The following is a 25858-nucleotide window of genomic DNA, read 5'->3' as shown; positions in this document are numbered from 1 at the left end:
CTAACCTAAATACTCTGGTGGTAAAAACAATTACCTCTTGTTCAGCATGTGTAAATTGGCGGTCTATTTTTCTGTGGACATTGCTTAAAACATTACAAATGATGTCATTATGTTAATAAATTCGGTTTCATTCTTCACTCACAAGAAAGGAGAAGGAAAAGATTTCTTTGTGCCCTAGGCCCTGTCACTAAGACCCTTCCCAATGTGGAGAACAGGCGGAGTTGCCCAGAGCACCTTCAGTCCCTCAGCTGAGCAACCAGGGCCTTCAACATTGCAGGAATTCTCATGGTAGTCAGCAGAGAGAGCTCAAGCACCACAGACCTGGAGGGGCGGGTTCCTCTGCCTAGGCAGTGATGGCCAGCAGAGGGCGCAACATCGGCTTTTCTGACCCAGGGCACTTCAGAGCAGGAAGGGCTTTGATTGCTCCCAGAGGACTCAGGGCCTCTACCGCTGTCTCAGGACAGAGAGCAGAGCTGCGTTTCCAGCGGGTTCCTCTGCCCGCCCCAGGGGAGACCTTGGGCGCTTCGAATCAACTTGGCATCTCCTGAGTCGCCAGAGAGAAGCTGCCTTGTTGTACTGAATGCTGAGGAGGGGACGCTGGGTGGCTTCCCTGGGCAAGCTGGTTGCTAAGCAGCACAGGCCCTTGCATTTTCTGGGCTGTTCCCATGTTTCATTCCTCCCCTTCCCGGACAGTATTTGAACAAGACGTATTTTACTAAAGGTCTCGTGGATTGCGGGGTCCCACGACATCACCTCATCGATGCAGTCGATGGTTTGTTCCAGATTCAGACTTGTTTCCGGGAAGAAACCCTGACAAATTCAGAAGAACGGGAGCTGCATTCCATTAGGATGTGAATACACGAAATGTTCGTCTCAGGACCTTTTAGAAGAATGAACTGGGACTCACTTTCCGAGTCCTGCTGGAACCAGAGACCGAGGTAAGGGCACAAACTTTCCCCCACATCATACATGCTTTAAAAAAAAAAATTATGGTTATTTTTCCAACCTAATGAAGTGATTGAAAACTACAGAAAACCTGGTAGGTAGGTGTCTTAACCTTATGTTATCTTTTACTTCAAATTTTACTTAGTAAACATACAGTGTAATATTAGTTTCAGGTGTACAATACAGAGCAACACTTCCACCCGTCACCTGGTGCTCATCCCAGGTGCACTTCTTAATCCCCAGCTGCTGTTTCACCCATTCCCCCAACTCACTGTGGAACCCCTCAGTTTGTTTTCTGGTTAAGAGTCTGTTTGTTTGTCACTGTCTCCTCCCCCCCCACCCCCCACCCTTTGCTTTGTTTCATTTCCATGTGTTAGTGAAATCATCTGGTATTTGCGTTTCTCTGACAGGCTTATTTCACCCAGCATAACATTCTCTCACTCCATCCACCTCGTGGAAAATGACAAGATTTCATGTTTTTACGGCTAAATAATATTACATTCCATATACTACATCTCAGTTTATTCATCAGTTGATGGATGCTTGGTCAGTTTCCTTAATTTGGCTATTGTAGAAAATGCTGCTGTAAACATCTAGGTGCATGTATCCCTTTGAAGAATTATTTTTGTATTCTTTGTGTAAATATCTCGTAGTGAAATTGCTGGATCGTAACATAGTTCTATTTCCATTTATTTTTTTGACGAATCTCCATGATGTTTTGCAGAGTGGCTGCACCAGTTTGCATTCCTTCCCACAATGCAAGAGGGTTTCTCTTTCCCCACATCCTTGTCAACAGCTGCTGTTTCATCATTCATTGATTTTAGTCATTCTCACAGATGTGATGTGTTATCTCATTATACTATGAATTGTATTTCCCTGAAGATGAGTAATGCTGAGCATCTTTTCATGTGTCTCTTGGCTATGTTTATGTCTTCCTTGGGAAAATGTCCATTTGTGTCATCTGCCCATTTTTAATTGGATTTCTCATTTTTTGGGTGCTGTATAACTTTATATATTTTGGACAGTAACCCTTTATCAAATGTCATTTACAAACCTTATTCTGTAGGCGTTTTAGTTTTGTTGATTATTTCCTTTGTGACAGAAGCTCTTTATTTTTATGAAGTCCCATTATTTTTGCTTGTGTTTCCCTTACCTCAGGAGATATATCTACAAAGATGTTTTTACAGCCAATGTCAAATAAGATACTGCCTGTGTTAGGTATCCTCTGGGATTTTTATGGTTTCAGGTTTCACACATAGTTCTTTATTCATGTTGGATTTATTTTTGTGTATGTTGTAAGAAAGTGGTCCGTTTGTGTTTTTGTTTTGTTTTGCAGCTTGCTGTCTACTTTTTCCAAAACCATGTGTTGAAGAGACTTTTTTTTTAAGTTTATGTATTTACTTTTGAGAGAGAGAGAGAGAACATGCAGAAGAGGGGCAGAGAGAAATGGAGAGAGAGAATCCCATGCATGCTCTGCACTGCCCTGAGATCATGATCTGAGCTGAATCCACAATCACACACTTTGGAGCCACACATGTGTCCCAAGAGTATCTTTTTTTCCCCATTGGATATCCTTTCCTGCTTTGTTGAGAATTAATTGACCATATATGTGTGAGTTCATGTCTGGGTTTCCATTCTATTGATCTCTGCGTCTGTGTTGTTGTTGTTGGTGGTGGTGGTGGTGGTTGCCAGTACCATACTGTTCTGTTCAGTACAGCTTTGTAATATAACCTAAAATCTAGAAGCGTGATGTCTCCAGCTTTAGTTTTGGTCTTCAATTTCTTTTGGCTGCTGGGGTCTTTGTCATTCCATACAAATTTTGGGATTATTTGTTCTAGTTCTGTGACAAATGTTTTGTTTGTGTGATAGGGATTTCATTACATGTGTAGATTGTTTTGTGGAGTGTAGACCTTTTAACAGCATTTTGTTCTTCCTATCCATGAACATGAAATGTATTTCCTTTTCTTTGTGTCCTCTTCCATTTCTTTCATCAGTGTTTCATAGCCTTTAGAGTACAGATCTTTTATCTCTTTGGTTAGGTTTATTCCAGGTATCTTGGGGTATTTGGTGCACCTGCCAATGGGATTGATCCCTTACTTTCTCTTTCTGTTAATTTATTATTCATCTACAGAAATGCAATAGATTTATGTACATTGATTTCTGTATATTTTGATTTGATGAATTCATATATCAATTCTAACAATTTTGGGGGGAGTCTTTCATGTTTTTTATAGAAAGCATCATGTCAGTTCCAAATAGTGAAAGTTCTATTTCTCCCTTGCCAATTTGGATGCCTCTTATTTCTTTTTGTTGTCTGATTGATGTGGCTAGGACTTCTAGTACTATGTGGAATAACAGTGATGAGAGGGATCATCTCTGTCTTGTCCCTGACCTTGGAGGAAAAACTTTCAATTTTTCCCCATTGAGGATGAGATGAGCTGTGGGTTTTTCATAGATGACCTTTATTATGTGCAGGTAGGTTGAGTCCCAATCTACTTGCTAGGGGGTTTTGTCGTGAATGGATGTGACATTTTGTCAAATCGTTTTCCTGCATGTCTTGAAAGCATCATATTGTTCTTATCCTTTCTTCTATTACTGTGGTGCATCATGTTGATTGATCTGTGAATGTGGAACCACGCTTGCAGCCCAGGAATATATCCCACTTGATTATGGTAAATGATTCAATTAATGTATTGTTGACTTTAATTTGAAGGTATTTTGATGTGAATTTATGCATACATACTCATCGGGGTATTGGTCTGTAGTTTTATTTAAAAAATTTTTAACATATTTAAAATATTTATTTACTTAGAGACATAGAGTACATAAAAGTGATGGAGGGGCAGAGAGACAGGGAGAGAGAGAATCCTGGCCATGCTCCACACTGTCAGCAGAGGGTCCAACGTGGGACTCGAACCCATGCGCTGTAAGATAATGTCCTAATCCGAAATTAAGAGTTGGACACTAAACCGACTGAGCCACACAGGCGCCCCGGCAGTTTTCCTTTTTAGTGGAGGCTTTATCTGGTTTTGGTATCAGGGTAATGATGGCCTCAAGATGAATTTGTAAGTTTTCCTTCTTTTTTTATTTTTTGTAACAATTCAAGAAGAATACATATTATCTCTTCCTTAAATGGATGGTAGAATTCATTAGTGAAGCCATCTGGCCCTGAACTCGTGTTGGGGGGAAATTTTTTTATTACTGATTTGATTTCTTTTTGTTTTCAGATTTCATGTATCTTCCCATTTCAGTTTTGGTAGTTTGTGTGTTTATAGGAATTTGTCCATTTTTCTCAGGGTGTCCAATTTGTTGCATATAGTTCATAATATTATCTTCTAACTGTATTTTTGTGGTGTGGACTGTTACTTTTCCTTTCTTATTTGTGATTTTATTTACTTGAGTCCTTTCCTTCTTCTTTGTGAAAAGTATGCTAGGAGGTTTTCATGTTGGTTACTGTTCTCAAAGAACCAGCCCCTGGTTTCATTGATTTGGTCTAGTGTCTTTTTGGTTTCTATATTCCTTATTTCTGCCTTAATCTCTATTATTTGCTTCCTTCGGCACTTCTTCTCATTCCTTTAGTTATAAATTAGGATTGTTTGGGATTTTTTTTGCTCTTTATGGTAGGCTTGTACTGCTGTATACTTCCATCATAGACTGCTTTTGCCGCATTCCAAATATTTTTACCAGTGTATTTTCATTTTCATTTGTTTCAGTGTATTTTCTCATTGATTTCCTGTTTGACCCATTCATTTGGTAGCATGTTATTTAACCTCCCTTTATTTGTGGCCTTTCCCCCTGTGTGTGTGTGTGTGTGTGTGTGTGTGTGTGTGTGTGTGTGTGGTTAACTTCAAGTTTCCTAGCTTTGTGGTCAGAAAAAATGCTTGGTCTGATCTCTGTCTTTGGGTACCTATTGAGGCCTGATTTGTGACCTAGAATTGATCAATTCTGGAGAATGCCCCATTTGCACTTAAAAAGAATGTGTACTCTGTCATTTTAGTATGGAGTGTTCTGAATATATCTGTTAAACCCATCTGGTCCAGTGTGTCATTCAAAGCCATTGTTTACTTGTTGATTTTCTGTTTACAGGTTCTGTCCATTGATGTGAGTGATGTGTTAAAGTCCTCTACTATCATTATATTATTGTAAATGTGTTCCTTTATGGTTGTTGTTAAATGTTTTATATACTTGGTGGTTGCATGTTGGGGGCATCAAAATTTACAATCATTGGATCTTCTTGTTTGGTTGTCCCCTTAATATGAGATAGTGTTCATCTTCATCTCTTGTTACAGCTTTATTTATTTTTTAAATTTAAGTCTTAGTTGACATACAGTGCATTCTCGGATTCGGGAGTAGAATTCAGTGATTCATCCCTTACATACAACACCCAGTGCTCATCGCAACAAGTGCTCTTCTTAATACAGGTCCCCCATCTAGCCCAGAGCCAACCCATCTCCCTCCATGAACCTTCACTTTTTTTTCTCTATCATTAAGAGACACATGTGGTTTGTTACCACTCTTCTCTTTGCCTTCCCCCTTCCCATGTTTTCATCTGTTTTGTTTCTTCAATTCCACATGAGTGAAATCATATATTTGTCTTTCTCTGATTGACACATTTCACTTAGCATAACACATTCTAGGTCCATCCACATTGTTGCAAATGGCAGGATTTCATTCTTTTTGAAGCTGAGACATATTTGATTGTATATACATATGTATGTATATATGTATGTATGTATGAACATATATATATACACATACATATATATACACATACATATATATATACACACATGCATATACATGAACACACAGACACACACATACACAGGCCCCACAACTTCTTTATACCTTCATCAGTTGATGGATACTTTGGCTTTCTCCATAATTTGGCTACTGTTGATAAAGCTGCTATAAATATTGCGTGCATGCAATTTTACTACTAGGTATTGGCCTAAAGGGTACCAAACTGCAGTCTCGGTTTTAAAGTTTTTTTGCCCGATATAAGTATTGCTACTGGGTTTCTTTTGATATTATTGGCATGATAAATGTTTTTTTCATTCCCTCAATTTAAATCTGCAGGTGACTTAAGTCCAAATAAGGCTTTGTAGGCAGCACCTAAATAGGCCTTGTTTTGTTTGTTTGTTTCTTCTTTTCCTTTTCTTTTCTTTTCTTCTTGTTTTTTTCTGTCCATTCTGACCCCCTACCCAATGTCTTTTGATTGGAGCATTTAGTCAATTTACATTCAGAGTAATTAATTGATAGGTATATATTTAGTGCCCTACTAGTTGTTTTGCCATTGTATCTTGATGTTTTCTCTGATCCTTTCTTGTCTGTAACAATTTTGGTCTTTCATTTCCACTCAAAGAGTCTGATTTAAATATTCTTTTCTTTTGACTGGCAGTACATTTGTTTACTTATTTTTAATATTCTTTTTTAAAATTTAAGCCCAAGTTAGTTACCTTATAGTGGAATACAGTTTAAGGATTAGAATTTAGTGATCCATCAATTACAAAATATATCCAGTACTCATCTCAAGTGCTGTCCCTATTGCCCGTCACCCATTTAGCCCATATGCCTATTCAGTAATCCTCCAGGAACTCTGAGGAACTTCTTCCCTCTATTTAACGGTGTCTTATCCTTTGACTCCATCTCTGTTTGTATCTTATTTTTTCTTTCCTTTCACTACGTTCTTCAGTGTTATGAATTCTCTCATCTGTGGAATTTAATATGATGTGTGTCTTTCTCTGACATATTTTGCTTATCATAATAAAGTCCAGTTCACTCCATGTTGTTGCAAATAGCAAGATTTCACTCCTTTTGATCGCCGAGTAATATTCTGTTGTATGAATATACCACATCTTCTTTATCCATTCATCTGTCAATGGTCATTTGGCCTCTTTGCATAATGTAGCTATTGTTGATAATGCTGCTACAAACATTGGAGTGCATGTGCCACTTCGAGTCAGCATTAGTGCATCCTTTGTGTAAATACCTAGCAGTGCAATTGCTGGGTCCTAGTTCAGTTCTATTTTTGGTTTTTGTGACGAATCTCCATACTATTTTCCAGAGTGACTACACCATTTTGCATTCCCACCAGCATTGCAAAGCTTTGCCTTTGCATCCTTGTCAACATCTGTCGTTCCCTGAGATGTTAATTTTAGCAATTCTGATAGGCGTGAGGGGATATCTCATTGTGGTTTTGATTTGTATTTCACTTATGAGGAATAAGGTTGAGCATCTTTTCATGTGTGACCAATCTGGATGTCATGTTTGTTAAAGTGTCTCTTCATGTCTTTTGCCCATTTCTTCACTGGATTATTTGGTTTTTGGGTGTTGAGTGTGATAAGTTCTTGATTGATTTTGGATACTAACCCTTTATCTGATACGTCACCTACAAATATCTTCTCTCCCATTCCATTCAGTTGCCTTTTAGTTTTGCTGATTGTGTCCTGTGCTGTGCAGAAGCTTTTTATCTTGAGGTCCCAATAGTTTATTTTGGTTTTTATTGCCCTTGATTCTGGAGACATGACAAGAAAGAAGTTGTTGCAGTCAGGATCAAAGAGGTAGGTTTTCTGTTTTCTCCTCTAGGATTTTGATGGTTTCCTGTCTTACATTTAGATCTTTAATCCATTTTGAGGTGTGTGTGTGTGTGTGTGTGTGTGTGTGTGTGTGTGAGAGAGAGAGAGAGAGAGAGAGAGAGAGAGAGAGAGAGAGCAGTTTAAGAACATAGTCCAGGTTCATACTTCTCACTGTCCAGTTTTCCCAGTACCATTTGCTGAAGAGACTCTTCTTTTTCCTTTGAATATTCTATCTTGCTTTGTGAAAGATTATTCAGCCATATGTTTGAGGCTCCATTTCTGGGTTCCCTATTCTGGTCCTTTGATCTATGTGTCCGTTTTTGTGCCCATACCATACTGTCTTGATGATTGTGGCTTTCTAATGCACCATAAAGTCCAGAATTGTAATGTCTCCATCTTTGTTTTTCTTTTTCAACATTACTTTGGCTCTTTGGGGTCTTTTCTGGTTGCATACAATTTTAGGATTGTTGTTTCTAGCTCTGTGAAAAATGTTGGTGTTATTTTGATAGGAATTGCATTGAATTTGTCTATTGCTTTGGGTAGTATTGACATTTTAACAATATTTGTTCTTCTAATCCATGTGCATGGGATGTTTTTTTCATTTCTTTGTGTCTTCTTCAACTTCTTTTATAGACGTTGTATGGTTCTTTTAATTTTTTTTTTAATTTTTTTTTCAACGTTTATTTATTTTTGGGACAGAGAGAGACAGAGCATGAACGGGGGAGGGGCAGAGAGAGAGGGAGACACAGAATCGGAAACAGGCTCCAGGCTCTGAGCCATCAGCCCAGAGCCCGAGGCGGGGCTCAAACTCACGGACCGCGAGATTGTGACCTGGCTGAAGTCGGACGCCTAACCGACTGCGCCACCCAGGCGCCCCTGGTTCTTTTAAATTTTTTTTAATGTTTATTTATTTTTGAGAGAGAGAGAGTGAGGGAACAAATGAGAGTGCACGACCAGGGGAGGGGCAGAGAGAGAGAGGGAGACACAGACTCTGAGGCAGGTTCCAGACTCTGAGCTGTCAGCACAGAGCCCGTTGAGGGACTCAGTCCCACAAATGCAGGATCATGTCCAGAACCGAAGTCGGCACTTAACCGACTGAGACACCCAGGAGACCCTCTATTGTTTTAACTGTACTGATCTTTTCTCTCTTTGGTTGGGTTTATCCCTGGGTATTTTATGGTTTTCAGCGCAGTTATAAATGACATTAATTCCTTGATTTCTCTTTCTGTTGATTCATTACTGGTGTATAGAAATGCAATCAACTTCTGTATATTGATTTTATATTCTGAGACTTTCCTGAATTCCTGTATCATTTCTAGAAGTTTTTTGGTGGAGTTGTTTGGATTTTCCATGGAGAGTATCGTGTCTGTGAGCAGGGAAAGATTGACTCCTCCTTGCCAACTTGGACACCTTGTATTCTTTTTGAGGTCTGATTGCTAAGGCTAGGACTTCCAACAGTATGGTGAATAACAGTGCTGAGAGTGGACATCCCTGTCGTGTTCCTGACGCTAGGGGGAAAGTTGTCAGTTTTTCGCCATTGAAGATGATATTAGCTGTGGGACTTTCGTATCTGGATATTCTCATGTTGAAGCACGATACTTCTATCCCTCCTTTCATGAGGTTTTTTTTTTCTTCAGCAAGAAAGGATGCTGCTGCATTTTGTCAAATGTTTATTCTGCATCTATTGAGGGGATCATGTGGTTGTTATCCTTTCTTTTATCAATGTGATGTATCACATAAGTTGATTTGCAGATATTGAATCTATTGTGCATCCCAGGAATAAAATCCACCTTGTTGTGCTGAACAATCCTTTTTATGTATTGTTGGATCCAGTTTGCTACTTTTTGTTGAGAATTTTTGCATCCAGGGTCATCAGGGAAATTGGCCTATAGTTTTCCTTTCTGGTGGTGTCTTTGTCCAATTTGGACTCAAGGCCATGCTGGCCTCATAGAATGAGTTTGGAAGTGTTCCTTCCATTTCTCTGACCATGACCTTATCTTGTTCTTTCATTTGGGATGCATTCCTCTTGTCTTGGCATTTTGGTTGAGTATTTGCTTTCTCTGTTACCAAAGCTCATTATGTTCCCTCCTCTGAGATGAATGGCTTTATGAAGAGGAGATCATCTAGTGTCCAAGGCCTGGCACATCAGGGATTGTCTTTGGTGTGTGTTGCATACACTGTTTTGTGTTCTGGCTGCACTATCCTTCAAGCCAGTTGTATGAGCAATGTATTGTCCTTGGCCAGAATGTGGTGAGACTTATCTAGGTCTGCTCTGATCTGCTTGTTAAATGAGACTTGAAACGATTGCCACTAGAAGTGAAGCAGAACTGTCTGGTCAAGAGAGGTGGTCTGGTCATGGGATTCCACTGGTGTTCTGGGGAATGGGCCAGCTCCATTGGGACTGAGGCAAGCTTCAATGACCTAGGCCAGTCTCGCCAGAACACAGGAAGTTGGGGTTGGTGTAAGCAGCTTAGGCACCCAGTGTGGGGATTGCCTTGTTTCCAGCAAATGGCTCTGTGTTTTTTTGCTGGGGAGGGTGTGTGTGTGCAGAGCAGGGAAATGGCGCCACACAGCTCCTCTGTCCTAGCTCTTTGTCCCCTCATTGTGAACACTGCTTCTCAGGGATGTTCTCCACGATGAGTGTATAATCTCCCCAGTGTGTGCACCAGGCATTATACAGATCACTGTTTCAATGCTATCTGCCTGCAATTTGTTGACTGCCTTCTCTTCAGGAGTAGGCCAGTGCCATCATGGCTGTATCCCAGCCAAGACTGCTAACCTTTGAAACGCCACATTCTTGGGGTGCCTGGATGGCTTTGGTAAGTGTCAGACTCTTGATCCTGGCTCAGATCATGACCTCTTGGTTGTGGGATTCTCTCTTTCCCTGTTGTCTTGCCCCTCCCTTGCATGTGCTCTCTTTGTCTCTAACTTGAATAAACTTAAAAAAAAAATAGTGGCACGGAATACCTTATTTAGGCAAGACTGCCTCTCTGAGGGGAATGGCAGGGATCTATCAGTTAAATTTCCAGGACTGACTAGGAAATTCTTTGCTGAATGGTTAAAGGTTACATTCCTGCAGGAATGAAATTAGGTTTAGTGACATGTGGCCTTAATGTAAGTAACTCCATGATGGGCCTGTGACTTTTCTTAACATTGCAAACCCAAATTTTTACACATACATTTTTTTTTTTTTTAAATTTTTTTTCAACGTTTTTTATTTATTTTTGGGACAGACAGAGACAGAGCATGAACGGGGGAGGGGCAGAGAGAGAGGGAGACACAGAATCGGAAACAGGCTCCAGGCTCCGAGCCATCAGCCCAGAGCCCGACGCGGGGCTCGAACTCACGGACCGCGAGATCGTGACCTGGCTGAAGTCGGACGCTTAACCGACTGCGCCACCCAGGCGCCCCAACACATACATTTTTTCATTCTATGTATAGCCCTAAATAATATTTTAGCCATCTACTTCCGGCCCAAAGATCATATCCTGTGAAACTGTGACCATCTCCTAATCATAGGTGAAGATCGACTCTGTGGCTCTAAGATCTTTGTGGCTCTAAGTTACTTTGATCTATGTTACTAAGATCTTTGTGAGTATAGGTTACTGCTGGCCTTTTGAAGCCTTTGACGCAGGGACCCCCAGCCAGGTTGCTGAGCCATCACTTAGGCACAGAAGCACCCTTTCCAAGTCACCCCGCCCTAAAGTATTGTCGTTCCCTCTTGTACTTCTGGGACTTACCCTTTGGCAAGTCACATATCCTCATGCAAACATGTCAAATGGGCCCAGAGAAAGCTGCTTGCCTGTGACTCCCCCTTCATGGTCACATCTTATCCTTCTGAAACCCTTTGAACTCCCTATTGTTCTTCCAGTCTTTGAATATCTCTTTGATTTGGAAATATTTGATTCTCTTGTATTCCTGCTAAAAATACGCATGAAAATATTAAAGCAAGGGTTCTTTATACTAAGGGAGCCAGTCACAATGCTTCATCTGGGCGCGTGTATGTTTTTATTTTTGACAAGGTTCAGGCATGATGTGACTTACATCCTGTAAAATCTGAGTATCATTCATTATCTAGCATAACCACCTTTATGGAAAGCCATTCAATGACATGCTCGTTCAAGATCAGAAAAACACTTAATTTACATACCACATAATAGAGTGGTGTATACATACATTATCTTAAAATATGTAAAGTAGATGTTTCTATGAAGTGTTTATCATGCATTCAGTTTTCTGTACCATGAATGCTATTATTTAAATTAAACAATAGTAAGAACAACAAGAATAGGTACATGTCCATCGCTAGTAACTAATAATGGAACTAGTTATATAATCTTATGCATTGAAAAACCATGATTACTAATAATCTTTTCTTTCATGATGGGTTTCTAGTTACCAAAAAAAATTGGGAACATAATACTGAGTAGCCACATACATCAGACTGTTTTGTCACTATTGATGTCATAATGGTTGGTACATGATCATAATCATTGTATCAAAGAGATATGGTAGTATGAAGTAAAGTTTATATTTGTATTCAGATTGCTTCGGTTTTAACCTCTCCTAGCCCAGACTCATCCCACCTGGCAAATTACAGTCATCCTGTCTCCTTAGGCTCCACTTGTCCATGACAATTTTTAGATTTTTCCATATTTTTCATAGTCTGCAAAGTTTTTTTTTTTTTTTTTTTTTTTTTTTTTTTTTTTTTTAAAATTTTTTTTCAACGTTTATTTATTTTTGAGACAGAGAGAGACAGAGCATGAACGGGGGAGGGGCAGAGAGAGAGGGAGACACAGAATCGGAAACAGGCTCCAGGCTCTGAGCCATCAGCCCAGAGCCCGACGCGGGGCTCGAACTCCCGGACGGCGAGATCGTGACCTGGCTGAAGTCGGACGCTTAACCGACTGCGCCACCCAGGCGCCCCAAGTCTGCAAAGTTTTGAGGGTACGTTTGTGGAATGTATTTTGTAGAATGATCCTTGGTTGGGATATGTCTAACCTTTGTTCAAATGCTTAAGCCAGAGTTATTGTGTTTTGGAGCAGAAGATCCAGAGGCATAGTGCCCTCCATAATTATTACTTCACATAAAGATTGTTTACTCTGAAGATTGGGGTCTTTTTTGGTTCCATACAAATTTTAGGACTGTTCTCGTTCTGTGAAAACTGCTGTTGGTATTTTGATGGAAATTGCATTAATTCTGTCAATTGCTTTGGGAAGTATAAACATTTTCACTATATTTGTACTTCTGATCTGTGAGTACGGAATGTCCTTCCATTTCTTTGTGTCATCTTGAATTTCTTTCATCACTGTTTTGTACTTTTCAGAGCATAGGTTGCTCACCACTTTGGTTAGATTTATTCATAGATATCTTATTTTTGGTGTATGACTGTAAATGGGACTGTTTTCTTAATTTATCTTTCTACTGCTTCTGTATTGTCTACAAATGCAACAGATTTCTGTACAATTATGTTGTATCCTGTGACATTGCTGAATTCATTTATCAGTTCTAGCAGTTATTGGGTGGACTCTTTAGGGTTTTCTATATATAGTGTCATGTAATCTGCAAATCGTTTCATTTCGTTTGTCTGCTGGCTGTGGCTAGGACTTCCAGTAATTTGTTTACTAAAAGTGGTAAGAGTAAACATCCTTGTCTTCTTCATGACCTTACAGGAAAAGCTCTCAGATGTTCCCCATTAAGGTTGATTATAACTGCAGGGTTTTCATAGATAACCTTTATTACGTTAATGTATGTTTCCAGTAAACCTACTTTAGGGGGTTACATGCATGAACGGATGTTGTACTTTGTCAAATGTTTCTTTCTGCATGCATTGAAATGACTGTATGCTTCTTTTCTTTTAATGTTTATTAATTTTGAGAGAGACAGAGCATGAGCAGGGGAGGGGCAGAGAGAGAGGGAGACATAGAATTCGAAGGAGGCTCTTGGATCTGAGCTTTCAGCACAGAGTCTGACACGGGACTTGAACTCAGGAATCATGAAGTCATGATCTGAGCTGATGTCAGACTGTTAAAGGATGAGCCACCCAGATGCCCCGATCATCTGGTTCTTATCCTTTCTCCTGTTGATGTATTGTATCACATTGATTGATTTGTGAATATTGAACCACCTTTGTAGCTTGGGAATAAATCCCACTTAATTGTGGGATATATTTACAGTTGTTATATCTTCTTTTTGGATTGTACCATTTGCTGTTATATACTGTCCTCCTCTGTCTCTTGTTATGTACTTTTTTTAAGTGTATTTTTTCTGATACAAGTATGGTTACTCCAGCTTTCTTTTGACATTAATTTGTGTGATGTTTCTCTATCCTCACTATTATTCTTGAGGTGTAAAGTGGGTCACTTGTAGGATGCTGAATCTGCTTTGTTTTTTCATCCATTCTTACTCCCTACATCTCTAGATTGGAGCATTCACTCCATTTCCCTCAAAGTTGATTGATATGTATTGCCATTTTATTGCCTGTTTTGTTGTAGTTTCTAATAATGATTTTCTCTGATCCGTTCTTGCCTTTCTTTCATGTATTGCTTATTTTCTTTAGTGATATATTTTGATTTCTTTATCTCTATTCTTAGCATATTTATGACTGGTTTTAGTGTATGGCTACTGTTAGGTGTTTATATAACCTCTTCTGCATTTAGCAGTTTGTATTAAGTTGATGGTCATTTACCTTTGAACCCATTACTTTCTCCTCCCTAGGTTTTTGGTAGATGTTATTATAGTTCAAATCCATTTCTCTGATTTCTTTAATAGATTTTTTTCCAGAAATGTTCATTTTTTTACTTGAATTGTGTCTTTTACCTCTATACTGTCACTGTTGGTCTCTCCTTTCCATTCAAAGAATCCCTCTTAATATTTCTTGCAAGACTGGTTTAGTGGTACAAACTCCTTTAGTTTTTGTTTGGGAAAGTCTGTGTCTCCTTCATCCTGAAAGATAGCCTTGCTGAATAGAATATTCTTGGCCGCTGATTTTTCCATTCAGCACTTTGAATATGTGATGTCACTCACTTCTGGCTTGCCAAGTTTCTGTTCAGAAATATGTAGCTAGTCTCATGGGTCTTCCCTTGTAAGTTAAGGACTGTTTTGCTGCTTTTATGAGTTTTTCTTTATTCTCACCCTAATTTGTAAGTTTGTTTACAGTAGGTTTGTGTGTTGGCCTTATTTGTTGATTTTGATGGGAATTCTCTAGTCTCCTGGATGTGGATGTTTGTTTCCCTCCCCCAATTAGGGATGTTTTCAGCTATTATTTCCTCAAATTTTCTTCCCCATTCTCTTTTCCTTCTGGGACTCCTACAACATGAATACTATTATCTTTCCTGTAGTCACTGAATTCCCTTCGTCTCTTCTCACGTTGCAGAATTCTGTTCTCTCTCTTTGGTTTAGTGTGCTTAATATCTATCACTCAGTCTTCGAGGTCACTAGTTTGTTCGGCTGCTTCTTCCATCACTCTGTTCATTCCAGCAAGCATGTTTCTCCTTTATTGTGTACTCAGTGTCTGTGTTATATCTTATCTATGTCAGGGGTCTCACTCTTCTACTCATTTCTCAACTCCAATCATTGCTTGAAATTCTGTATCAGGTATGTTACTTATATCTCTTTGGCTTAGATCTCTGGCTGTGGCTTTGGGTAGGTTTTCATTGTAGATAAACATCTCTGTGTGTCCATTTTGTTTGTCTCTCTGGCTCTATTTCTCTGTGTTAAGAAAGTCAGCTGTGCCTTCTGATCTTGAAATTAATGCCATTATGAAGAAGAGGTCCTGGAGTCCTCAGCAGTGCATGTCTCCATTTATAGGACCTGGAACTTCAGGAGGCTATCGTATGGGTATTGCTCACTCCCTGCTGTTGTGTCTGGGTTACTTTTCCTTTCAGTGCAGGGGTCCGCACTGATTGCATGCCTGTTGTGGTCTGTGCTTGTTCTCAGTGGTGTCAGTGGGACCCAGCCAGGCCAGCTGAGTCAAGAATCAAGAATCAGAATGAATACATGTGTCTCCTGTGGCCTGGGCATTGTGTAAAATGCCATGTTTACATTGCCTCTCTACACACACAGGGACCTGGCTATCACTCATCCTCCTGGATCACCCAGTGCTGGGTCAGCTGACCTCCAAAGCCCCAGGATCTAAACTCAAGGGAATTCAGCCCCCTTGGGTTTTAATGCCAAATGTTATGGAGATTAGTCTTCCCTGTGTCAGCCCCTTGGTGCGAGGGTTCACTTTCTCTGCTCCTTCTGCAGGCAGCCAGCCTCCAACTTTCTGACCTTCCTAACCTTCCTGATGCAGCTTCTATTTAGGTGTGGAGTTTGTTGTGCCATTCTTGGATCCCTCTCTGGTTCATGGACTTGGATGTGGAAGTTATGTAGTTGAAAACATGGGACAGGGTGGGCTCAGGGTCTGCTTAGTCTGCTATTATTAATTTTTAAATGTCTTATTATTTTGGATTTTTGAGACATGGGCAGACAGACTCATCTCACCCATGCACTTCAGGATTTGAAAGGAATGTTCCCACATTTGCTTCTAGTATTTTGTGCTTTGAAACTCTCTTTAATGAGGTATAATTTACATATAACAAAGAGCCTCAAATTAAAGGGTATAATTTGATGAGACTTGATCTCATGGATACAGCACCATGAAGTCATATGGTTGCTCTCTAAACCTTAAATCATGATCCCTTTGTGTCTAGCGCTAATGTTGCTTTTGAAGTAAGGACTTTTTTTTACGTTTTCAGATATTGCCCAGGTGTCTGAAGGCCTGCACTAGGGTACCTACCTTCTTTTCTGATAGACTTTATTTCCGAAAGATTGCAGTCATTCTACCTTTGGACTTTATCCTGTGTTGTATCTTTCAGTCTGTTCACTTAATTTTGTTGGAGTACTTTAATGCTGAGGGATGCATAATTGGATTGATTTTCACTAAATGGTATGAGCTGCAGTTCCAATCATGACAGAAAGCACGTGCTTCCTGTGTTAGGTACTCAAGAGCAAGGCAGATACCTTGGGCACTTGAGCTGAGTATATCACTCTGTCTTTTTGCCAGCCCTCTCCCCTTCCCTGGGAGACAAGCGTCTCATTTTGGTCACACAGAAATATAGGTGAAGTCAGCAGAGAAGGGTCCCTTCTCTTCCGTTTGTCTCTCAAACACCCTGTCACACTACCTTCTGCCTGTCCCTTTCCCTGACTCAACCCCCCAGGCCCACTGCTCCACTCCAGCCATGATCAGGGTGTCCTCCAGCTGCTGGCCTCTGCTCTGGCCATCGCTCAGTGAGGAAACTACAGGAGGATTATGTAGTTCATGGGTCTGATCAAGAAATCTCTGCTCCTCAGAGTCCTCCTACACGTGGTGCTGTCTGTGGAGACCTGGCATCCTGGGTTAGGGTCTGACCCTCACTCCTCTCTACAGTCACTGCTGGTCCCTCATCCTTCTCCACCATTAGAACTCAGCCATTTCCTAAGGACAGATACCTGTCTGTCTGACCCCAAGGCACCATGGAGTCAGGAATATTTCCAAAATAATTGAGCATAAGCACCCCATCAATGTAGATATAGGAAGTTCCCATCACCCCGGAAAACTCCCTCAGGCTTCCCTGCAGAAAGGGTGATCTTGCTTCTATCCTCCATCACCACCATTTCTGGCACTTTGTTACCTGTGTGTACAGGAACCCCACTGTGTGCACTCGATGGGGAGTGAGAGTAGATGGCCCTAGAAGCAGATGCTGACACAGAGACAAAACGATGAAAGGTAGATTAGGGGACAGTAGGAAGGACAAAGTGGAGGGGACAGGATGGGCAGGGAAAGCATTCAGGTAGATCTGACACCTTCTTAAAATGTATATATAATCACCATAGTCTGTCACCGTGCACAGTCCTGTTCAAATTTCAAAAGAGTTGTCCTATAAGGCAAAGAGATTTTGGTTTATTCCCCTGTGATCTTATGTTTTCCCACATGCATTCTGTCTTCTGTAGTTTATCTGTGGCTGTGGCCTCAGATGAACACTTTAGTGTGTGGCTGCATCTGTGAGATTAGGTGTAATAGAAAATGATTGTCTTCAGATCTAGGTCTCTGAATGTACACATTCTCATAATTATCTTTTCTTTCATTGTGTCGCAGGGCCCGAATTCTAATAGAAAAACGAGGGACATTGTCTTATTTTTTAAAACAGTGATTCCCACCCTGGGCTGAGTTGTTAACAGTCTTAGTTTAATGAACTCCCGTGACCATCTTTTTTGGAGGATCATTGTGTGGAGATATCTTAATTGAAACTGTGAGAAGCGTGAGGGGACACTTCTCAGAGATTTTGCGGACGCTTTATGCACTGAATGTCTTCTTTTTCTCTTGTTCTTAGAAACAAATATTACCCCTGTTTTCCCAGATAACACAGCTGAGGCTCTGTGTAGGTCCCACTGAGAACTGGTATTAGGGCTAAGACAGCAGGAACACAGGCAAAGCGTCATAATATTGTGAGAGAAGTTTGAGGAGATGCAAAGCTGTAGTCAGGGTGATGACAGGGGTCCAGCAGTGGTGGCATCTGGCCAGCCCTGAATTGTAGGATGACTTAGCTGATCTAGACCCTGTCTCCACTTTTAGTCTCACTGAGGGATATGAACTTGGGCATACAGCATTTTCATAAGCCCAAGTTAAATGTCCCATATCTCCAGGGCTCTTTTCCCCCCACAAATATCTAGAACCTTCAGGAAAATCCAGGGAGACAAGAATCTTTTTAGGTGATTACCTGCGTGCACTTTGGCAACACACTGACATTTTGGAGATGAACGCTGCATTGTGCACTGAGAGCGATCCCACATAGCAGCTCCGTATGGACCTCACACTCCCTGCTCAGGCTGTGACCAAGAATGACCTCCAACTGCATCACACTGACCCCAACACCCTCCCCTCTGCACCTCCTCAAACTCTGCTTACTGTGCTCAACTTCCCTTCTATTCCTGTATGATTCAAGGCTCCCCCCGTTTTGCCCTGGATCCTCACTGGTGTTTCCATGTTGGTGATCACAAGGTCTGCATCGTTTAATGAATGTCCCTCTTTCACACAGGACACCTGATGATCTAAAAGTTAGGGGTGCACCTCATTCATCACAGAACCCAAAATATTGTGTCTCCAACATACGCACCAGTACCGCTGATACGTCTGCTTTTGTGTAAAAAATCCTCTTTCATTTGACAAGAGAAACGTATAGCTCACTGTATTACAGGGACATGCCACTGTCCATTGTATGTATGTCCTGAGAAACTTGAGACATGCTACAGTGTCCTCAGGCAGTTTGTAGTTGGATTGCCAAGACTCACAACTGTCTCTCCATCATTGCCACAAAGTCAATCATGAAGAAGATGAATATACTTTAGCAGCCACTCGTCCAGTTCAGGTCATCTTAACAAATAGAGTAGGTGGAGGAGGGGGATGTGGCCTATAGCCCATGACTGGTGGTGAAGGGTGGTCCGCGGGGCACAGCCTGCAAGGCAATCCTGGGAAAGGACCAGGACTCTTGCATACAAAATAGCCTGCGGAAAAGAAATGAGAGGTATGTTCATAGGACAGAACAGAGCACCAACACCAGCAAAAAGCAGAAACCCAAAGAAGCTGTTCTCATATCCTACTAGCTTCCCCACCACCAGGTTCCAAGAGGGCAGCATCAGCGCCAAAATACCCATACTTTGGGTTCCACTTACAGCTTTGAGGTGAGGAATGGATGTGATTGGGATAAACTAGTGTCCCCACGTGTCTGGAAACGTAGAAACAGCAAGGGCCCCTTTCCTAGAAGATTTATAGGCTGAATACTAAATTAACAAAGTAGCATATTCCAGATAGGAAGGCAACTATGTCCAGGATCACACTCCACCCTTCATCCCGTCCACCACAGAGGCTGTTTATTGTGTATGTGAAGAACTACAGAATGAGAAGGAATGACAAAGCCAGTGCCCACACATGTAATCATAGCCCTCGTGGCTCAAAGTTCTGCCTCTAAGCCCCTGCCTGTGTCCAAACTACTGTCCCGACAATGGGGTCTCCTCCTCTCTGGAAGTGCTATCCATGGGCACAGAGACATATGGGGAGATGGGGATCCTGAGGGCCTGTAGAGGACCTGGGAAAGCATGCTCTTAGAGAAACAGGTAGCCTATACATGTTAGTTGGGTTCAGCTAATTTATTTTACTTCGGAGGTACTTCTCAGCTTAAGTGCAGTACACTTTGCAGGGGAATTGTGTTCTCTGGAAAAATGAGCTGAAATTCTAAAAGACAAAATTAACACAAATGCACTTTGATTTCTGGTGTAAGTTTCCATGTTTTAGCTGTACCTGTGACACAGGACACGAGAGAACTTGCTCATGTGAACAATAGTGAAGGACACCATGGGCACTTGCCACACAGGTAATTTTGGATTTTTTTCTCTTCACAACTTAAGTTTCAGTGCATGTTTTCTATCACAAACATGCCACCTCTTATAGTTCAGAGTGTTTGTGCCCAGGGCACACCTGAAGGGATTCTGGACAGCATGTTTACCAAAATGCTGATGGGTGTGAAATTTATTTACTTTGTCTAAGACCATTCTAAAGGACACATACAAAAATATAAGTTGGAGTGAAGGCAGTTCGCATTTTTTTTTTTTAATTAAAAAAAAAATTTTTTTTTCAACGTTTATTTATTTTTGGGACAGAGAGAGACAGAGCATGAACGGGGGAGGGGCAGAGAGAGAGGGACACACAGAATCGGAAACAGGCTCCAGGCTCTGAGCCATCAGCCCAGAGCCCGACGCGGGGCTCGAACTCCCAGACCGCGAGATCGTGACCTGGCTGAAGTCGGACGCTTAACCGACTGCGCCACCCAGGCGCCCCACGCATTTTCAAATTGTAAGGATACCCACTAAAACCCTCAATAGAAGGAAACAGGAGAGGAAGAAACAGCAAGAGCAATGATTCCACATTGAGGAGATCCACAAAGAATGAGACAAGGTAGGAGACTTCCAAGTGGAGTGTGGTGTCATCCTCCTTGATTTATTCCAGGAACACATTAGAAAAGCCCTATGGTCCCCACCTTTAGGCACACTTAGCTGCTCAAGTTACCACAAACAGATGCCAGCTGGGAAACAGGGAAGCCCGTAGACTCGGCAGTAAAGGTTTTGCATTTGGGGGAAAAAAAAAAAGCAGACAGACCATACGACACACAAACCAGAGACAATGGCAGGAGAGTGTCCTGTACAGAAAGATGTGGCTGTCCATAAAGACTTAGAACTGAAAACGGCCACAGCATTTACTTTGTGCTTCTTGGCAGTTTTGGCAGAGCCAGTGTCGATGTCACTCTTGGTTGTGACACCTACTTCTGGACCTGCAAAAAGCCCTAGAAGGGATGGAGGTTTATTCTGACTTCAGTAGACTGTTTGGAGGTCAAAAACAAAACAAAAAACCCTCCCCTCATACTTCTGACAACTTAAACTCTTTGCCCCAATGAGATCCCAAATTACATGCACAGGGTGTCCCACATGCCTCTGGTGATACCCAAGAAGAACTTGAAGAACCATCCCTTATAACTTGATGAAGACTCCTAAAATCCCTGATTCAGATGTATTCATCACTCATCGAACAACTATGGATGGCTGGGGGCACAACTAGATGGACATACATTACATTGTGCCTCATGCCTCACAGATCCCAGCACGTGGACTGTGTACAGGGCATTTCTGCTGAAGCGCTATGTCTGATTTTCTGCATACGGCCCCATTCCTTTTCCACAAGAGACGCCTGTACCAACCCATGGTGGGGGAAAGGACAAAGATGAGATCCTGAGCAACTTGAGGAATATGGTAATGGCAGCAGACACATTCCCCTTGTATCACAATGGTCTGTGGTACCGCCTCTGCACCTTGGCCCAAGACCTAACAGCCACAAAATAAGGTGTTTTTTACAAATCAACTCCTAGTGCTCGGATCATCCTACCAAGTGTTGCAGGTGGAGGGGTTCCGGGTGGCCTCAGGGCCACTAAGGTTCAGGAGGTGGAAGTGCCTAATAGTCCATGGGGGCGGGGCGTCTCCAGGGTAGGGCATGCAGAATCGTCCAGTTAATGGAGGAGGTCCCCAGGATCCAGACTGCCCTGCAGAACAGAAGTGACAGCTACATCCATATGCCAGACAAGAGAACCAATACCAAAAGCATCTGTAACCCAGAGAAGAAGGTGTCAGCACCTGCCACCTTCTCTGCCACCAGGATCCAAGAGAATAGCATCAGTACCTGAAAACTCTGTCCCTGTCACTGGATACCACCTACAGCTTGGGGTAGTAGATGCAAGAGGTTAACCTACTGCCACCACACATCACTGCCCACGTCTGTGGAAGAAAATGGCAAGGGTCCTGCCCTAGAGGGTTAACAGAAGTAATTACAGACTAATGAAGTAGCATTCTCCAGACAGGCAGCCATCCATGTCCAGGTTCACCCTGCATCCCTCCTCTACAGCGACTCCAGATGCTCTGCTTTTGCTATATTAAGAACACAAAAAAATGAGTGGGAATACACGGCTCATATTCTCCTCATGGAATCACAGCCACTCCTGGCAAAAAGTTCTGCAGCCGGACCCTCACTGTGCCTCCTCTGCTCTTCTCCCTGAGAAAGGAGTCTTCCCTCTGGAAGTGTTGTCAAAGGCCTCGGAGGCCTCTGGGGAGTGGAGGATGCCTGGAATCTTGCAGGGGAAGGAGAGTGTTCTGTGAAGAATGAGTTACTTGTGGTGAATGTCTACAAAGCTCAGATGTGTTCATCTTAATTTGTAGGGAATTCTCACTTTAAGCATACTACAGGACACAGAGTCATTATGTGCAATGGAAAAAAAGAGGGAGAAATTCCCATAACAGATTTCATGCAAGTGTTTTGGTATAAAACTGGTATGTATCATGAGACTATATCAGCTCTAACAGTGACGGGACAAAACCAGAAACTGCTCATAGAAACACAATTGAAGGACACAGTGTGCAAATTGTATTTACCTAAGGCATAGCTGGAGGATTCCAGACAAGTCATTTACCAACAAAGACGGAAAGGTGATGAGTGATGACATTGGCTTTCTCTATGACCACTCTAAATGGCACAGGGCACATAATAGAAAGTTGGAGTCATGATGTCATTTCTAACAGGTTCATCTCCTAGCCAGAATCAAGAAAGGAAGACACAGCAGCCACACTGTTCCCACAGAGGTGAGGTCTGGAAGGGATCACCCAGGCTGGGAGACCTCTGTTTGGAGTGTGCAGTCATCCTCCTCTCATTATTTCCTGAAACTCACGGAAAAACCTTAAGGTACTCAGTCTATAAGCGCTTTTGGCTTCTAAACTTACCACAGAAAGCTGACAGACTAAAAATTGAGAAGCCTCTGGGCTCCTGGGTTATGAGTGTGCATTTGGAAAACAAAGAACAAACATATATCACACAACATGCAAAACGAGACAAGTCCGGGAGAGCGTGCTGTACATAAAGATGAGGGTTTCCCAAGAGAGTTACAACTGAGAATGGCCCTGGCATTTACCTTGTCCTTGTCTGCATTCTTGGTACAGTCAGAGCCACTGTAACCCACAGAGGTTTCAGCAGTTTCTCGATCTACTAAAGACCCTAGAAGGGACAGAGGTTTATTCTGCTTTTAGAGGACTGTGCGGAATGAAAACAATCCCTCAACTCATGCCTCAAATATCTTAAACTTTTCCCTACAGTCAGGTCCCTGACCAGAGGCAGAGGGTATCCCAAATGCCTCAGGTGACCCCCAAGGATAAGGGGGAGAACCGTCCCCTCACCTTGATAAAGACCTCATGGTGCCCTAGTTCATGTTGTTTCATAATTAATCACATAACTGTGGACAGGCCAGGCACAACTAGCAATTTAGAATTCACCAGTAAAACAGTTTTCTCAGTATACATCATGGGAAATCACGGATTCCATTACAGATCAAGAATTAATCTGAGGATGCTTGGATTCAGCATCCGACTCTTAATTTTGGCTCAGGTCACAATCTCACAGCTTGTGAATTCAAGCCCAGCGTTGGGTTCCTCACAGTGTGGCGCCTGTTTGACATTCTGTCTATGCGTCTCTCAAAATAAATAAACTTAACAGAAAAGAATAACATTGAGAATACTGGTTTGGTGTATATGCTCAATGAGTCCCCCAGAAAGGTGCATTTCTTCAGGCTTCAGGCAAATTGTTCAATCTCCCAGCCTATCTACAAGCTGCCTTCCACATGAGAGCAGTTAGTATATAAGGAAAGACTAATTTGACACTATTGAGAAAAGGAAAACTGTCAGAAGTTATCAGTGAAGCTGCAGAGTTGCACTGATACCAACAGAGGACTAAGCTAAGCTTTATGGAACTTGAATGGCGGGATGTAGGGCTACAGTTCCCAAAACAAACAAAAAGAAAGACTGTTAAAACTAGTGAATAAATGACCTTCTCCTCAAATAAACTAAAGTCTTCACATTGTGTCCGGGTGGGAAGAAAGTTTCCAGGCTCTTCAGACAGGGGGATGCTAGAGGAGGTGGGAGGGTCACCGTCAGAGGAGGGGCATGAGCTCCACCAGCCACAGGGACAAGTGCCTCACTGTCTGTGGCACCAGAGGAGAACACCCTTCTGTCACCCCTTTGGACCACCTGCCGTCCTTAGTGCTTGTGATTCTTTCCAGACCACACGATGATCACACACAGGAACAGGTTGCACAGCAGAAATTAGACTGTGGCACATCACAACGTGCTCCTTACCTCTCCTTGAAGGGTTCTTGCAGTGATTGGTTTCTGCCTCGTGTATCCCTCAGGCAGCCTCTTTGGTTCCATCCCTTCCAGTCTTGGATACAGAAAAATAATGGACTTCTATAAGAGTTGCAACACCACGTCGTCTACTAGACAACAAACAGTGCAGGCGTCATCCCTGGAAACACCCATAAAAACTCGAGTCAAATGACCACACCTGTATTTCAAGTAAGCGACCTCCCTGCCCTGCTCCACCATCTCCATGTCCCAAATCAGAGTCTTGATCTGGGGGAGAAAAAACACATCCACTTTCAGTCAGAAGGTGGTGCCAGACTGTGCAACAAACAAAGAGGAGGAAACAAGAAAACACTTACCTAGTTGTCCTGAGCATTCTTCTCATGAACTGCAAGCTGAAAAAGCCAACAATGAAAAGCCCGTGGTTAGGGATTCCAAGGGCCACTACACTCACCCGCGTGAGGTGCTAAGTGTTCAGTATGTCAGGCAGAACTCAGGTTACCTGGTATCTAAAGGTGAACTCTGCCTGCTGCAGCTGTTCCCGTGTTTGTTCAATTTGTTGCCTGTGAGTTACAATTGCTCTTGTCAGATAAGGCCCAATATTGGGTATGATTTTAAGTAAGCTGCCCACGTTCCCAACAACCTCATATCTGTCCCCTGATACAATTTATTCTTACACATGAAACACTTTGCCCATGATTATCAATGTACAGTAGGATCAAAGCTATTGTTACATCCTTTCCTTACTCATTATTCCATGCCTGTAGGGTTCAGAGTTCATAGAATTCCTTCCCATTTTCAATTTTTCTCTAACTCATCATGTGATGTGTCTTTTATCATAAAGATCTATTCTTCTATAACTTATATCCTCACCATGTTTCCCAGGGTTGCAAAGACGAGGGCCATGAAATGGCACTACCACATTGATGGGTATGATTCATTGTGTGACACACTGCTTTCCTACAGATGATGACACTTGACACCACCCCCGAGGAATGTTAGCATGGACAAAGTTTCCACACAGTCTGGCCACTACTTGAGATCTGCAAATGTTTAGAAACTTAATTGTTTTATTCTTTCTAAACTTACCTTTTTAATCTAATACTCTATGCATATGTTGACTTTAAACATTACAAAAAGATTAAAAACCAAAAAATGAACAGTGGTTTCATGAGCTGCTGGTAATTACTAGCTGAACTCACTTGTACTTGTTTATTTCTTCTGTAGCTATTTTCTTTTTTTTCCCTAATGTTTGTTTGTTTATTTATTTATTTATTTATTTAATTTTTTTTTCAACATTTATTTATTTTTGGGACAGAGAGAGACAGAGCATGAACGGGGGAGGGGCAGAGAGAGGGAGACACAGAATCAGAAACAGGCTCCAGGCTCTGAGCCATCAGCCCAGAGCCCGACGCGGGGCTTGAACTCACGGACCGCAAGATCGTGACCTGGCTGAAGTCGGACGCTTAACCGACTGCGCCACCCAGGCACCCCATATTTATTTTTGAGACAGAGAGTGAGCACATGCATGAGCGGGGGAGGGACAGAGAGAGATGTAACAGAATCTGAAACAGGCTCCAGGCTCTGACCTGTCA

At 41.9% G+C, this 25858-nt stretch overlaps 2 long non-coding RNA genes across 11 annotated transcripts in view; one reads left to right on the top strand and one right to left on the bottom strand.

Moving 5' to 3' along the window:
* Nucleotides 1–25442, top strand: part of LOC125153065 (uncharacterized) — a 39981-nt gene extending 14539 nt beyond the window's left edge. For 7 of the 10 annotated variants that reach the window (XR_007147394.1, XR_007147398.1, XR_007147399.1 and 4 more), the window contains 5 exons: nt 722–938; nt 19820–19912; nt 22659–22818; nt 24314–24476; nt 25149–25442. This is a non-coding gene — a long non-coding RNA (uncharacterized LOC125153065). Of the gene's footprint in view, nt 1–721; nt 939–19819; nt 19913–22658; nt 22819–24184; nt 24477–25148 lie in introns of all 10 variants that reach the window. The other 3 variants (XR_007147400.1, XR_007147395.1, XR_007147396.1) reach the window with 2 other exon arrangements.
* On the bottom strand, nt 17704–24303 carry LOC125153067 (uncharacterized). Its single transcript, XR_007147401.1, has 3 exons — nt 24261–24303; nt 21475–21628; nt 17704–19046 (listed from the first exon to the last, which is right to left on the bottom strand). It is a non-coding gene; the product is annotated as an uncharacterized LOC125153067 (long non-coding RNA).
* Nucleotides 25443–25858: the final 416 nt, after the last annotated feature.

Source organism: Prionailurus viverrinus, chromosome E2 (assembly GCF_022837055.1).
Source record: "Prionailurus viverrinus isolate Anna chromosome E2, UM_Priviv_1.0, whole genome shotgun sequence".
Lineage (NCBI taxonomy): Eukaryota > Metazoa > Chordata > Mammalia > Carnivora > Felidae > Prionailurus > Prionailurus viverrinus.
The sequence above is the reverse complement of the archived record's forward strand: the minus strand, read 5'-3'. Positions and strand labels throughout refer to the sequence as shown.